Source organism: Elephantulus edwardii, unplaced genomic scaffold (assembly GCF_000299155.1).
Source record: "Elephantulus edwardii isolate Elephantulus edwardi_28Jun2011 unplaced genomic scaffold, EleEdw1.0 scaffold00014, whole genome shotgun sequence".
NCBI classification, from domain to species: Eukaryota; Metazoa; Chordata; class Mammalia; order Macroscelidea; family Macroscelididae; genus Elephantulus; species Elephantulus edwardii.
The window spans coordinates 21,473,861-21,490,147 of NW_006399764.1; positions in this window are offsets into that span (position 1 = coordinate 21,473,861).

Below are 16,287 nucleotides of genomic sequence, written 5' to 3' on the forward strand. Positions count from 1 at the left end.
CACACACACACACACACACACACTCACACTATACATGCCAATACATATGCACACAAATTTATGTATCTATAATACACACACAATGTCTGTCTGTTGTTGGTGTTTTTTTGTGCTGTTGAGTCGAGTATGACTCACAGAAAATTTAGGAATGACAGCTCTGAACTCTGTTCTTTCCTGTACCATCCTTGTCATTTCTGACATATTTGAGCCATTGGTGCATTTACTGTGCCAGTTCATCTGGTTAAGGGCTTTCTTTTTTCACTGACCTTCCACCTTTCCTAACACGATGTCCCTTTCTAGGAACAAGAACACCCTCCTCTAGCAACATGCCTGTGAGATGAGGCTTCTCCGTCTTTGCCTCTAGGGAGCGCTCTGGCTCAGTCTTCTCCAATACATCTATCTGTTTGGGTTTTAGGCAGCCCATAATATTTTCCATAAACTTCTCTAACACGTTTCTTTTTCTTCTCTCATTAACTGTCCAGATTGGAAAGCAAGTGATTATTCAGCAAATTACTGAAAAGACCAAACTTACATACAAATTCATATCTACTTACATCCACACACAATGCATAATCACATACAAATACACATACAAAGTATATTTACATACAAAAATATACACACAATGTATAGTTGAGAGTAAGAGTGACATTTGTGAAAGAAATAACCTGTGAACTGCAGAAATCTGGCAAAAACACAACTATTTCCTACTAAAAGGAGTAGTAGAGAAGTAATACAAATGTATCCTCTCAAAAGCAGAATATTTGAGAGACCTGGAAAAACAAGGCTTTCTCATTGAATTCCAGTTTTCACAAGTTCCACAGATTTTAACACATTTCTAGGTGGATCTTCTGGGTGAATAGATCTGACTAATTTCCTCATGAATTTTTATTTTATTAGATCCTTTGGCACTTTGCTAGGAGAGGTTATTCCTTGGCAATGGACATTACGCTTGAAAGATTGAGGGCCAGTAAAAGAGAGGAAGAGTTTCAACAAGATGGATTAACACGGTGACTGCAGTTATAGGCTCAAGTGTGTCAGAGACGGGAGGATGGCACAGGATAGGACAGGGTTCAGGTCTGTTGTTCATAGAGTTGCTATGAATTGTACATATGAGGGCACCTAGCAAAAACAAAAACAATGAATTTATATTTATAGTCGTTAATATTTTACTGATTATTGCAAGTCATTTGGAAAATTCAGATATTATAAACAAGTAATATTGTTAAGTGCCGTCTAGTCATAGACGACTCATAGCAACCTTATGAACAAAAGACCTGAACACTTGTATAACTTTCATCATTTCTCCACATTCATAGAGTTTCCGGAGGCAAGCGATTTTAGAAGTGGATGCCACTCCTGCTTCCAAACTTGTTTTAATTGGGAAGCTTCACCAAACACTGTCCACCATGGGTGACCATTATCACACTTGACACATCACAGCAACTGCAAATTACCTCTGTACAGCAAGTAGACAGACCAGTGCTATACCACTTAGAAGAATGTGTGACAAAAACCAATTCAAACCAGGTCTGAAAGCTGCAGATTAAAATCATCCACCTATGTCTTGGTTGCATACCTTTTTATCCACTAGGCCAACAGAGCAGCTCTCTCTATGTTGTTATTATCCAATAAACTCTGTCTGCCTAAATAATCACTTCTCTCAAGAACCTATCCAAAGAACAGAACAAGTATTATCAGTTTAAAGACTAATGTGAATCTAACTTGAGTCATGGTATATTGTTATTTCCTATGCATCTGAAAGTTGAACAATAACTAAAGAAAATAAAAGGAGAATAGATAATATTTAAATATGTTGTTGTTGATTGCCATTGAGTCAAGCATGACTTGACCCATAGCGACTCTATGAACGAACAAAAAACCTAATGCCTTTCCATAACTATTGTCATTTATCAAAGTTCATAGTTTACAGAGGCATGTGGTTTAGGAAGTAGATGCCACTCTTGCTTCCAAACCTGTTTTACATCTTAGAGCGCCACTAAACACTGTCAACATTGGGAAACCATCCTGTTATTTGATACCTCAATGGTACAAGGTTCAGCTTCACAGCAACCCAGGTTACTTCAAACAGCACATTGACAGAGAGTGATGTACAAAGTGGTAGAGTGTTCCTCCAGATATAAAGAGCACTAGTTTCACTTAGCAGTGATTAAGTGTCGCCAAGTCGAATACAACTGAGAGTAAGTTTTCCACAGAAGACGTGACCTCTGTTCTACAACTAACATCTAACTAAAAAAGTCTGTCTTGGAGGGAATACAGCCAGGGTGCTCCTTAGAAGCAAAGCCTGTGACTCTTTGCCTTACTTATGTTGGGCATGTTAACAGGAAGGATTAGTCTTTGGAAAACAACCTCATGCTGGGATAGGTAGAGAGTCACCTAACGAGAGGAAGACCTTCACGGAGATGAGTGGACACTGACTGCAAGAACAAGCTCAAGCAGAGCAGAAATTGTGAGCAAGACGCAGGATAGAGCAAGGTTCAGGAGTGCTCCCCTGAGGACGATGCAGGATAGAGAAAGGTTCAGGTGTGTTCCACGGAGTCATAGTGAATTCACTGGCACCCAACAACACCAGCTTTTAATAAATTTCTTTTCATCTTTGCATAATGGTTGGTTTGTAATTTTGCTTTTACCAAAACATCAAGAAAACAAAGATTCTCACTACTGTACCGAATGGCAGTACCATGAAGGATGGAGAAGATATCGAAGTGATTAACAATTATAACTTGCTTGGCTCTACATTCAATACTCGTGGCATGAGCAGTCAGGAAATCAAAAGACAAATTGCACTAGGAAAGTCAGGTTCCAGAGACTTCTCCATACTACTACGAAGCTATAACGTCAGTCTGGAGAGAAAGATGTACCTGATCCAGGTCATGAGCTTTGCAATTACTTGCTATGCATTGGAGAGCTAGACATTGTCTAAGGATGACAGGAGAAGAATCGATGCCTTTATGTTGTGGTGCTGGAGAAGAGTCTTGAACATACCATGAGCTGCCAAGAAAACAAATAGATCTGTCTTGGAGAGGGTGAAACCATGTTTCTCTTTGGAGGCTAGCATTTTGAAGCTCGTTCTCACATATTTTGGGCATGTGGCCATAACAGACCAGGCTTTGGAGAAAGACACCATGTTCAGAAAGATGGAGAGATAGCATAGGAGAGGAGGAAGGCAGATGAGATGGACTGATACAGTAACCGGGGCAATGGGAGGAGGTGTGTCCAAATCAGTGGGTTCAGAGCTGCTATACATAGGGTTACTGTGAGTCACAGGTGACTTAACAGCAACAACAAAAAAACATATTTTTAGGAAGCCGTGATGACTTTGTGATAAGAAGAAGGGCTGCCAACCCAGAAGCATGCAGTTCAAATCCACCACTCGTTCCTCATGAAAAAGATGAGCAGTCTCTTCCTGTGCAATTTTACTGTCTCTTCAATCTGAAAATATGAGATACTTCCAACTTGATGATACCTAACAGCAACAACGTAACAATTTTTACATTTTATTTACATTTTTTGAAAGTAAACTTGCCTTTCTTTGTGTGATATAAGCATCATTTCCTTTATTGCTGAGCTCTGTTGCAACAATGGTTTCCAATACAAGATTGGCACAGGATAGGGCAAGATCCAGACCCATGGTTACGAAGAGTCATAAGCCAATCATTGTTTACCTACTACCACCACCAACAGCAACATATTAAGGCAATAAATAGTGACTATGTTTGAACAAAAAGTCTTTTATGGATTCATTTGTACTTCAAAAGGATAAGAGGATGTTAAATTAAAATCTTTTTAAAGCACTCTCTATATATCACATTGGGAAAATCCGCTGTCACGGACATGTCCTGAGTACTAAAGAGCAACGATGTTAGTCTGGAGACTAAGGTGCACCTGATCCAGGCCATAGTCTTCACAATTACTTGCTATGCATCAGTAAGTTAGACAATGAGTAGGGATGATAGAAGAATTGATGCCTTTGATATGCGGTGCTGGAGAAGAGTCTTGAACATACCACCATGGACTGCTAAAAGAACATACAGGTTCATCCTGGAGAGGGTGAAACCAGGCTGCTTCTTGGAGGCAAGGATTCTAAAGCTCTGTCTGACATACTTTGGACACGCTTGGGGGTTCAGAGGGACAACACAAGAAAGAAAGCCTGGATGAGATGAATTGACTCAGTGAACTGGGGTCATGGGCGGGCGTGTGTCAGAGACAATAAGGTTGGCTCAAGGTAGAACAGGGTTTCTAGGAGTCATGGGTAACTCGACCGCATAGTAACAACAACGTCATGCATCATTTCCATTATTTTTTAACTTGTATGTTGAATTGAATTATGTACTATTGTTGTGTACTGTAGATTCAGAACTGATGTAGAGTTGACCCTTCAGTAGGTTTTCAGAGGCAGGTAATCACATGGGAGGGGATTGCCCATCCTTCTCCCATGGAGCCGCTGGTGGTCCTGAACCATGTGCTTTCGGGATTGCAGCACTGCTTCTTGCCATTAGGCCACCAGAGCTCAAAAGAATTATCTACGAGTGACATTTACTACTATGTATGACCTTAGAGAAATTCTGATAATTTAAAATGAGAAAAAGTAGACCAGATGTTCATTAAACATAATTTGATAAGTAATTAATTTTACAACTGTTTCATATGAATTTGAGATTTTTTTAAATTCTAAACAATGTGACCATTGAAATGTTGCTTTGGTATAGCATTTGCAGAAATTCGTTCTTAGATATCTTTCATACGTGATGATTCTAAGCATTTTCTTAGGAAAACAGCTCACAGTTCAATTTTTTATTTAAACAACATGAAAGTTGTTGTAGCTTAATTGGTTTGTTTATACAATGATTATTGAAATGTTTGAGTTTGTTTCAATAATTTTTTTCTAATTACCATATTTTTCTCTTCCTATATTTAAAAAAAACCCATAATTTTTGAGCTCTTATTGATAAATTTTACTTAGTGTTTTTGTTCATATTACTTTGCAAGTTTAACATTTCATTTGTCCCAGAATTTAACAAAATTTCCAAAATTTTAGCATACATCTTTAAGTTAGTCTCATTTTGGTATCTCTGTCTCTGGTATTTTTCAAAATAACATAAGAGCTTAAAAACGGTTCATAGGAAATATGCTTAATCTTGCCTTCATAATATTGCTCAAATAATATAAGAACTTGAAAGGAGTTCCGAAGAAAGTTAAGTTCTTCTCTTGTTGTTGTTATGTGCCGTCGAGTCGTTTGCGACTCATAGCGACCCTATGTACAACAGCCCTAAACCCTGCTCTATCCTGCGCCAACCGCACTGCCTCTGACACACCCATCCCGATTACCCCAGTCACCAAATCAGTCCATCTCATAGAGGGTCTTCCCCTCCTGCGCCATCCCTCCACCCTCCCAAGCATGATGTCCCTCTCCAAGGACCCGTCCCTCCTGGCAACATGTCCAAAGTATGTCAGACGAAGCCCCAGAATCCTTGCCTCCAAGGAGTAGCTTGGTTTAATCCTCTCCAAGATGAATCTGTTTGTTTTCCTGGCAGTCCATGGTACATTCAGTACTCTTCTCCAGCACCACAGCTCAAAAGCATCCACTCTCCTTCTGTCCTCCCTAGTCATTGTCCAACTCTCTGATGCATAACAAGCGATTGCAAAGACCATGGCCTGTATCAGGCACACCTTAGTCTCCGGAGAGACACCGTTGCTCCTGAATTCTTTAGAGAGGTCCCTAACAGTAGACTTTCCCATCGCAATACGCTTTTTGATTTCCTGACTGCTGGTGCCAAGAGTGTTGACTGTGGAGCCGAGCAAACTGAAGCTGTGAACAATCTCAATCTCTTCGTCATCCATCCTGATGCTGCCAGTTCTTATCTTACTTCCATAATATTACTAACAAGAACATAAAGCCAGAAGCTTTTTAAATAACTGTAGTTTTGTCATAATGAGCCTTGGTAGCAAAGTGCATAGTACATTGGGCCACCAACCCGAAGATCGGCTCCTGGAACCCACTTGATATTTCATGGAAGAATGATCAGCTCTCTCTCCTTACATATATAGAGAGATTTACAGCCTATAAATACTGCGGAGTCCCTGTATTTGTGTTGCACTTGACTTGATGGGAGAGGTTTTGGAATTTTGCCATCATTTTTTTTTTACATAAACCACTAATGACATTTTATGTTAGATTATAATTTATTTCTTTTGATGATTGCTTTCCCCATCTCATTCTTACAATAAGCAGAAATAAGACTATGCTTTACTTTTTTTCTCACTTAATGTACTTCTTATTGTGATTTTTGTAACATTTACTGTACTATGTAAGCTGCTTTAGTAACTAAGGATGCAAAAGGGAAAAAAAAATTATTTAGCTCTAACTTTTAAACAGCAGCAATTTTAGATCAATATTATTTTTAATTAAAAAAGGTATTTATTGAATCGGATGGCAATTTTACTATTAAAACTATTACTGTGCTACAATGTTTCTTCTTCTCTTTATCATTTATAAAAAAATCTTTTTTTCCATTATTTTGGATAATACAGTGTTTCATTGGAAGCAGGAATGGCATCCGCTTCCTAAACAACATGCCTCTGCAAACTCTATGAACTTGGAGAAATGTTGGTGGTTATAGAAAGGCTTCAGGCCTTTTGTTCATAGGGTCACCGTGAGTCAGTCATGCTCGACTCGAAGGCAATCAACAACAACAACAACAATAAGAACATAGCAGTTCATTAATATGTGCAAAATATGCATTTGTTGTTTTAAGTCCTGCTTAGCCCTTTGTAGTTCTAATGTAAAAGGACCTATTTTTCTTTAACTCCAGATTAATAATTGAGTGAAAATCCCTTTATGGTTTAAAATCAGGAAAGGTACATATCAAAGTTGTATTCTTTCCTCATACCTATTAAATCCGTATGCTGAGCAAATAATCTGAGTAGCTGGACTATAAGAAGAATGTGACATCAAGTTTGGAGGAAGGCTCATAAACAACCTGTGTTATGCAGAAAACACAACCTTGTTTTCAGAAACTGAAGATTTAAAACCTAGCAGAAGATCAAAGAGGTTAGTCTTTGATAACTTACATCTCAACATCAACAAATCAAAAATCCTCACCACTAAATAGGCAACAAGCATCGTGATAAAAGGAGAAAAGATTGATTTTGTCAATGATTTCATTTTACTTGCATATACAACCAATATCTCTAGTAACAACAGTCAAGAAATAAAAAAGAGGAGTTATATTGGGGAAATCTACTGTCAAAGACCTTTCCAAAATGCTAAAGAGCAAGAAAGTTTAAAGACCATGGTAGACCTGATAGAAGACATTCTAACTTTGCATCTGAAAGCTGGACCATGAATATAGATAGATCAGTATTTATCTTGTCACATGCCATCAAGTTGCCTGAGACTTAGAGCGACCTTATGTACCACAGCTCTGAATCCTGCCTTACCTAAGCCCATCTCTGACCGATCTAATCCTATTTCTTCAGTCACTGAGTCAACCCACCTCATCCTGGTCTTTCTCTCCTGTGCTGCCCCTCCACCCTTCCAACAGTGGTGTCCTTTCCCAAGGACTGGTCCCTGCTTGTCACATGTCCAAAGTATGCAAGACAGAGCTTTAAAATCCTTGCCTTCAGGGAGCAGCTTCATTTCTTCCTCACCAAAACAGACCCGTTAGTTCTCCCGGTAGTCCATGGTATATTCAATACCCTTCTCTAGCACCACAACTCGAAGACATTGATTGTCATTACAAATAATGATAAAAACAGTTATTTTAGTGGTAAGAAACTACATTCCAATCCCAAAGGCACACAGTTGAAACCCACCAGCTGCTTTCTGGGAGGGAGATGGGCAGTCAACTTCCGCAGCCTCTGAAAACCCACTGAAGGGTCAGTTCTGACTCAACAGCACATAACAACAGTACCTAATGTTGAAAAGAATTTTCATTTCACATTCATTCTCTTAATAAGAAAGGAATTTACTAAAAAAGTTGTAAAACAATGCATTCATGTATTGTAGGTTGTTGTTTTTGTTGTTAAGAGCCATCGAGTTGTAGAAAAATTGTATGTACCAACGACTTAAAAGAGATTAGAATTTAGTGAACCCTCCACAGAGGATACAGTGACTTGTGTGCTCTCACCAGTTGTTCTTCATCATCTTCATCTCATTTGTTGCTGTTAATGGTAAGAAACTGTGCTACAATCCCAAAGTGAGAGAAGCTTCTCAGTGAGAGAAGGATGAGTAAATTGCTTCCAGCGTGATTTACTGATCCTGAAAATTCACTGAAGGGTCCACTACAAGTTGGTTCTAAACTGAAGGGAACACAACAACTTCAACAATACAAAGCAACAACACAAGAAGGTAAGTTGGGGAACTTTACCTCCAATTATACCCCAAGTACATAGTTATACCCCAAGTACATAGTATAGCTAGGAAAATATGTAAATGAAATTTCGAGGAATATTCCTTAGCTGCAAGGTACACTTTAACCAGATTATCTTCCTAAAATGAATTGATTGGTTGGTTAGGAATTGTAGAGTATGCTCCAATTCATAGAAAACCAGTGTATAACTGTTATTGTTATGTTATTGTTACTGTCTGCCAACTTGGCCATGATCTTCAGTATAACACAATTACACTATGCAAACTAAATTCTAACCTTTTTGATGTGAATCAAAGTAGTGATTTTGTAAAGATATGATCTATCTTACCTGATTTAAGGAGACATATTGTGAGTGTGGTCTGAACTGGTTATATGTTTAGACACTGAAAAAAAGCTAATGGAAAAATTCCTTGTACATCTACATCTGGTTATCTGGCTTATTAGGGAGCTTTGGCAGCTTTGCAGTAAGGAATTGTGCTGGTTGTCAGGCTTGTGATCTCCAGACTTGAACCGGTGGCCCAGTGTACTGTGCCCTTCATGACTTGGGATTTGCCAGTCTCCAGAGACAACCGCCGCCTATGACCTCACTTCCCAACAATGAACTCTGACCCCATCTGCCTCTGAGTTACAAACTCCACAGTTAGCTAGCAGCCTGAGACTGTCTGTCTGTTGGTGACTTATAATTATTCACTTCTCAATTTCTTCTCTTCTGACCTGAGACTTGCCAGCCTCTATAAATGTGAGCCATTTATTTAAAATATCTCTCTCTTTCTCAATATATAAATATGTCGTTGTTGTTGTCGTTGTTGTTGTTGTTGTTGTTGTTAGGTGACACATAGCCAGAAAACTCACAGCTATCCTATAAACAATGTGCATTTAAGCCGTTCACATTGCGTGGAATTATTGACAGGGCGGTTTTTATCATTGCCATTTTGCTTCATTCCTTTTTCTGTTGTTGCTGCTTATTTTGGTCCATCCACTTTCCTTTGTTCTCTCTGTAAGAATTTCCATTAGTATTTCTTGTAGACTGGGTCTTGTTTTCACAATTGCTAAGTTGTTGTCCTTTTTAGATAACTGTTTTTCTCATGCCACATCATGGCATGTTTAATTGTCTACTTGGCATTTAAATGCCTAATTGGCATGCTTCAACAGACAGACACAGCTCTTGATGTGCTCATCATTCTATGCCAATAAGTATGGAAGAGAGACAACTGATCAACTTGAAAATCTGATTGAAAAGTTTTGTATTTGTTCTGATTTAAATTAAAAAAGGTAACCCAACAGATTGAGGAAATTCTTACACAGTATTATTAATATTACTGTAAAAGTAAATTGACTTGGCACTGTCAGAAATTCAAGATGGATTCAGAAAAGACTGTGGAAAGAGGGATATCATTGCTGGTGTCAGAAATATCTTAGCCGAAAACATAAAATTTCAGAATTACTTGTGTTTTACTAACTATGCAAAGGCATTTATTTGATTATGTGGATCATAATAAGCAAGGTTAATGTTGAGAAGCATGAGATTCCCAAGAACATTTGATTATGTCCCTGTAAAACCTATACATAGATTAAAAAGTAGTTATCTGAATAGATTAAGATAAAAGATTGAAGTTGTCAGCAATTTCCTTTTGCTTGGATCCACAATCAACACCCATGGTAACAACATTCAAGAAATTAAAAAATGCTTGCTGCATGGGGAATTTCCACTGTCAAGGGCCTTTCTGAAGTGCTAAGGACCAAAAGTGTAAATTGAAAGAGTAAAGTTCACCTGATCTGAGCCATAGTATTTTCAATCATTTGCTATTTATCTGAAAGTTGGAATAAATAAGGAAGAATTGATGCCTTTGCATTGTGATGTTGAAGAAGAATACCAAATATCTCATAGGCTGCGTAAAGAACAATCAAGTCTGTCTTAGAGGAAGTACAACCAGAGTGCTCCTTGCCAGGGAAGGAAGGATGGTAAAATTCTGTCTCACATGGTTAAGAGGGACTAGCAAGTAGAGAAATATATCATGTTGGGAAAAGTGAAGGGTCAGAAAAAAAGAGGAAGACCTTCAACAGATGAAACGACACAGTGACTGTAGGATTGACACAGGAGCTGAAGTAGTGCCCTCAAGCTTATCAGAGATTGTAAGGATAGAACAAGATTCAAATATGTTGTTTATAGGCTCATTATGGAATTGTAGTCAACTTGATGCTTGATGCCACCTTATAGCAAAAACAACATGTGTCAATCATTTTAAGTTATGCTAATCCTTCTCCCTGGCAGAAGACTTGGAGTTTTAAAATATTAAGTCTTCCTATGGTGACATGTACAGAGGTAACTTGCGGTTGCTGTGATGCTTAAACACTGTGACACTGATGTGCCAAATGTGATAATGGTTGCCCATGGTGGACAGTGTTTGGTGGATCGTCCCAATTAAAACAAGTTTAGAAGCATCCACTTCCCAAAGGACTTGCCTCAGGAAACTCTATGAACAGTGTTCAGGTATTTTGTTCATAGGGTCGCTATGAGTCCTGTATGAGTCAGTGGGACTTAACAACAAAATGGGACCTAGTGGCAAGAAGCTGTACTATAATCCCAAAGGCACGCACTTCGAGGCCATCAGCTGCTCCATGAGAGAAGGATAATCAGTCTCCTCCCAAGTGATTAACTGCCTCTGAAAACCCACCAGAGGGTCAGCTATGGGTTGGTTCCGACTCTATGGTACAACAACAGCAACACCAAAATCAATGATATAGGTGGTCTCCCATGTAGGTTTTTTTTTTTGGTTTTTTTTTTATTATTGAATTAGCCATTGTTCATTATGCTTCTTGGCAAAATTTTCACTGGAAAAATATCCCTTTCTTCATAAAATTTAGTATCAACTTGTTAATTTTTTTTAATTTAGTTTATTTTTCATTTCAATGAACATCTACAGAGATTTTGGAATCCCATTCATTCATTGTTGCACCCTTCTCCCCGCACAAACCCCTCCCCCCTCCCCCCCCGTTTTTCCCATGTAGTTTTTGATATTTTGACCTTCCATTAAGTTTTATAGCTTTTAGTATATAGTTCTGATTGGCTTCTGGTTAAATTGATGCTTAAGAATTTTAATATTTTGATATTTTGCTTAAGTTATATTTAAATACTTTACCATCACAGTATAAACAGTAGAAATATAAGCTATTTTATCATTCCTAATGATCAGTTTAAATAAAACAAATAAAATGTTATATGCAAAGGACATCCTCAGTATAAAAGGGGGAAAACCCAGTTAGGTAAACATATAAAATAAACACTCTAAGTGTTTTCAAAATATATTTTCTGTTCATAATAAAAAACAGCCGATCTATTTATTAAGGAAGTGTGAGCAACAAAATCAACTCCAATTATTTGAAGTTAACCTTGGCTGCTTGCCTACTTCCACTAAGCATTGGAGTCACCACGCTCCTTAGAGGCAAGGATGTTGAGACAGTCTGGCATGCTTTGAGCATGTCGTCAGGACAGTTCAGTTCCTGGAAAATTACATCGTTCTTGTAAAAGTAGAGGGTCAGTGAAGGAGAGGAAGATCCTCAGAGACGACTGCAACAGATAAGTATGTGCAGAGAAGCAGGGTTTTGTTCTGTCATCCACAGAGTTGTATGAGTGGGAGCCGACAAAATGACGCCCAGAAATGATTCCAAATCATTACTTCTTGTTTACTTGCTCCGGTATTTTCATTATTCGTCAAGATTTCTGGACACTAGCATTTTTCTGGGATGAACATTTAACTTTATAGCTTTACGCATGCTAGCTTCATTCAAATTTGAATATTTCCAAAGAGTAGAAAAAGCTTTTCTGTATGCTGTTTCAATAGCATGATCAGAAGCAACCAAGATCAAGGTTAAATGCAAAATTTACAGCTTCTTCCTAGCAGCACTTAAGTGGGATACATTTGAATGAACTTCAGGTTAAATTCTCAACAATAGACTCTATTGTGTAACATTGTCAAGGGGGCTTTCTTGTTCTATCCTAGTGTGCTTCTTGTTTTAACGAGTGAATTATACCAGTAACATTTCCATCACTTAGATTTTTGGACGTTATAACTTAGAAGTATGATTTCTCTGACACACACAAAAAAACCCACTTCTTTTTATTTAAAGTCTTTTGTTGTCTCCTCTTTGTGCTTAAAGACAAAAGAAAAAATATTTGACTATTCAGTAACAGAAAATGTTTGCTGTGACTCCTTAATGAAAATATAATGAATATTGTTATACTTTATAGGTAAAATATTTTACTGAATTCCTTTCTCAAATAAAGGAAATAAGACACAATAGTTGGAGTGCATCTTAAACATTTTATTTATTAGAACAGCCTATACTATTAAGAAGTTGTTACAGGTACAAGTTTAAATAATAAAAGTAACATTTATCTAGTACTTCACAGATTCTGAAGCATTTGTATGAGATATGTGCAGTGAAAATTATTTTTACAAAATACTATGTAAATGTCAGGAATGATCATTCTACAAAAGTCATAATTCAAATACTCCATTTTAAAATAATTTAAACATTAGTCAGGAAACACTTAAAACAGCTGTGTTTGTTCTTAAGATGTCACACCACTATATTTATAAAATGTAGGAAAAATCGGAGAAATGCCGTTTTTCACTGATGAGTAGCTAAATCACACAAGGGAAGATAATTTGTTCCGTAAACATTGGGTCTGTCTCCTGCCTCCCACCACTGGAGCTTAGTTAATGGGATATTTTATAGTAATAGAAAAACCTATGCTTTAACTGCGGCATCAACAATTTCCTACTTTATCTTGTCTTTCCTTTCCTTTAGCTCATTTTCACCTTGAATATTTCTGTCTCTGTATCTATAACAATTAGGGACACCTCAATTTTTTCAATATTTCCTGCTCTCGAGAAGAGAAAAAAAAGAATATAACTAACATTTTAGAAGACTTATTAATTATATGTTGTTGTTGATGATGATTGCCTTGGAGTTGAGCACGACTCATAGCGACCGTATGGACAAAAGGTCTGAAGCCCTTCTGCAACTATCAACATTTTTCCAAGTTCATAGGGTTTCCAGAAGCATGTTGTTTAGATGTGGATGCCACTCCTGCTTCCAATACTAATTATATGCACTATTCCAAATGACATAGATAATGGATGTATGGATATTTGTATATATGTATGTGTTCTTTGATATATTTACCATACTACCATTCTGTGTCATTTCCAACTCATAAAAACTCATAGTATCAAAGAAGTGAAAACAACTCAAGTGCCATTACCAAACCAATGGATGGGGGGGGGGGACTACAGTATATTCACACAGTGGAATATTATGTAGCACTGAAAAACAGTGTATAAAACAGTACAAAACATGGAGAGCTTGGAGTACATTATTTTGAGTGATTTATCTCAATCATGAAAGGACAAATACTGCATAACACCACTTTTTATCAATTAAGCTGACATGGGAGATTGAGGGAAGATGAGGAAAGACAGGGATAAATAGTAAATAATGTATTGGTACAGATGAGGGGGAGAATGGCCAGGAAGGAATGTATGATTAGACATTACATGTATGACAACAATCTGGAACAAGAGGTGCACTGCAGAAGGAACTGGGGAAGTTGGGAGGAAGGGAGGGGGAAGAAAACATGCAACAATAAAATTAAAAACAACTCCTAGCCAGTGAAAATGGGATAAGCTCATATTCAACACTCCAGAGAAGCCTTGAAGACTGTAGACTGCACAGAAGGATATGCCCACCTTCCCCTGGAGGAATCAATGATGGGTTCAAATCCACCCAGAGAAGCTTGGCCTCTGAGTCAGCAGTGTCTACAGACAAAGCCACGAGAGCCCTTCTTCAAGTATTTGAGGTTGGAAATCTTTACAAGAGGAGGCTATCTAGTTTTCTTCCATGAAGTGGCTGGTAGATTCAAAGTGCCAGAGAAGGATGGCCTTCCCCCAGCACAACCACCACACCCTACCCCACTCCCCGTGAACTGGACTATCTAAGCTCTCAAATTTTATTAGCTTAGTATTCATAATAATGCTGCTGTTAATACAAATAAGAGTGACAAAAGTAACCTGGTAAGGTTTTAAGGCTCAAGGGGGCTCAGGTGGCCTCACGGTGAGGAGTTGCGCTGCCAGCCTGAGGACACATAGTTCAAATCTAGCAGCAGCCTAGTTACAAATCGGTTCCAACTCAACAATGCAACAAGAAGAAATTCTATTAAACTCATTGCCGTGTACTCGTTAGAACTGACCCACAGTCAATTGATAGGCATATTCAGAGTCATCACTCAAACCTCCATGGAGTTTGTGAGGTGGTAAATTGTACAGTAGGGTATTGCACATCCTTCTCCGGTGGAGTGAATTATGGATTTGAATAGCCGTAGTAGCATGGCCCTTGGGATTAGCAGCTAACTACTGCAGGAATTATGCTACCAGAGAACTTCTGTTCTGTCTGTCTCTTCCTCTCATAGAGAAGCTGTTTTTGTTCTGTCCTGTCAAATCAGAATCGAATTGTAACTGACTTTTCAGCAGGTTTTCAGAGGCTGTGAATCCCAGAGGAGAGTATGCCTTTTTGTCCCGCTGAACAGCTGGTAGCTTCAAACTGCTTTCCTTTGGGTTCATAGTGAAATGCCTTCCCACTAAGCCACCAGAATGCTCTAACCCAAAGATTATTGCAAACACATAAAAATCATAAGACATTCATAGAGGATAGGTACCTCTTCATTTTAGTCAGTCAACGAATAACATTTGAACTGTTTCTTACAATGCAACTGAGATTGAAAAGAATATCAAGTTAAAATTTATTTTTTATGTCATAAAAATTACTCCCTTTACAGTCATTCTAATCTAAATATTCACATTTTCTCAGAAATTTTTTTTTCTAATTTGGTAAAATACTTTCGCTTTATTAAAATTAGTGAGAAAAATTAAAAATTCTTTTTACTTACACATTTTAATTAAAATTAAGAAAATTAAATTAAAAAACTTTATTCAGAAACTTTTTTAGCATTTAGTAAAAGAAAATAGTTTCACTTTAATACATAGTGAGAAAAACTTAAAAAATTATTTTCACTCACAAAATCTGCAAGAATACTAGATACCTAAAGAAAAACCACTAGGAGGAAAGTAGATGTGAATAAAACTTCCAGAAAAATATTAGACTTTAAAAAAACAGATTGACTAAAAACTATTCTAAAATAAATCCTTTAGAAATATTGTTCCAAGTCTGAAATGCACTCACTATTTATAATATTAGATGTTGTTGTTGTTGTTGTTGTTATGTGCCATCGAGTCGTTTCCGACTCATAGCGACCCTATGCACAACAGCTCTAAACCCTGTTCTATCCTGCGCCAACCGCACCGCCTCTGACACACCCATCCCGATTACCCCAGTCACCGAATCAATACATCTCATAGAGGGTCTTCCCCTCCTGTGCTGTCCCTCCACCCTCCCAAGCATGATGTCCCTCTCCAAGGACCCGTCCAGTCCGATACAATTGTTAAATATATAAGCATTTAATTATGTATTTATAAGGATGATTACATTAATCTGAATTAAATATTATTCCTTATTTTCTGCATAATATTTGGTATCTTTCTAAACACCAGTTAATTTCAATGTAACTTCTTTTATCACTATTTCCCAAATAACTATTTAGAACTACACACTTCTTCCAAAATTTCAAAAGTTTCATCTTAACATATTATTAATGCCAAAAGAATTCAGTATAAAAGTTGTTATAGCAGTAGCCTTTAAATCACAAGGATTTGCATACAGAAAAATATGTGTAGTGAAAAAAACTTAAAAAATTATTTTTACTCACAAAATCTGCAAGAATACCAGGTACCTATTTTGGCAAATATATGTTTGATTCACACTTAACTCCTCCACT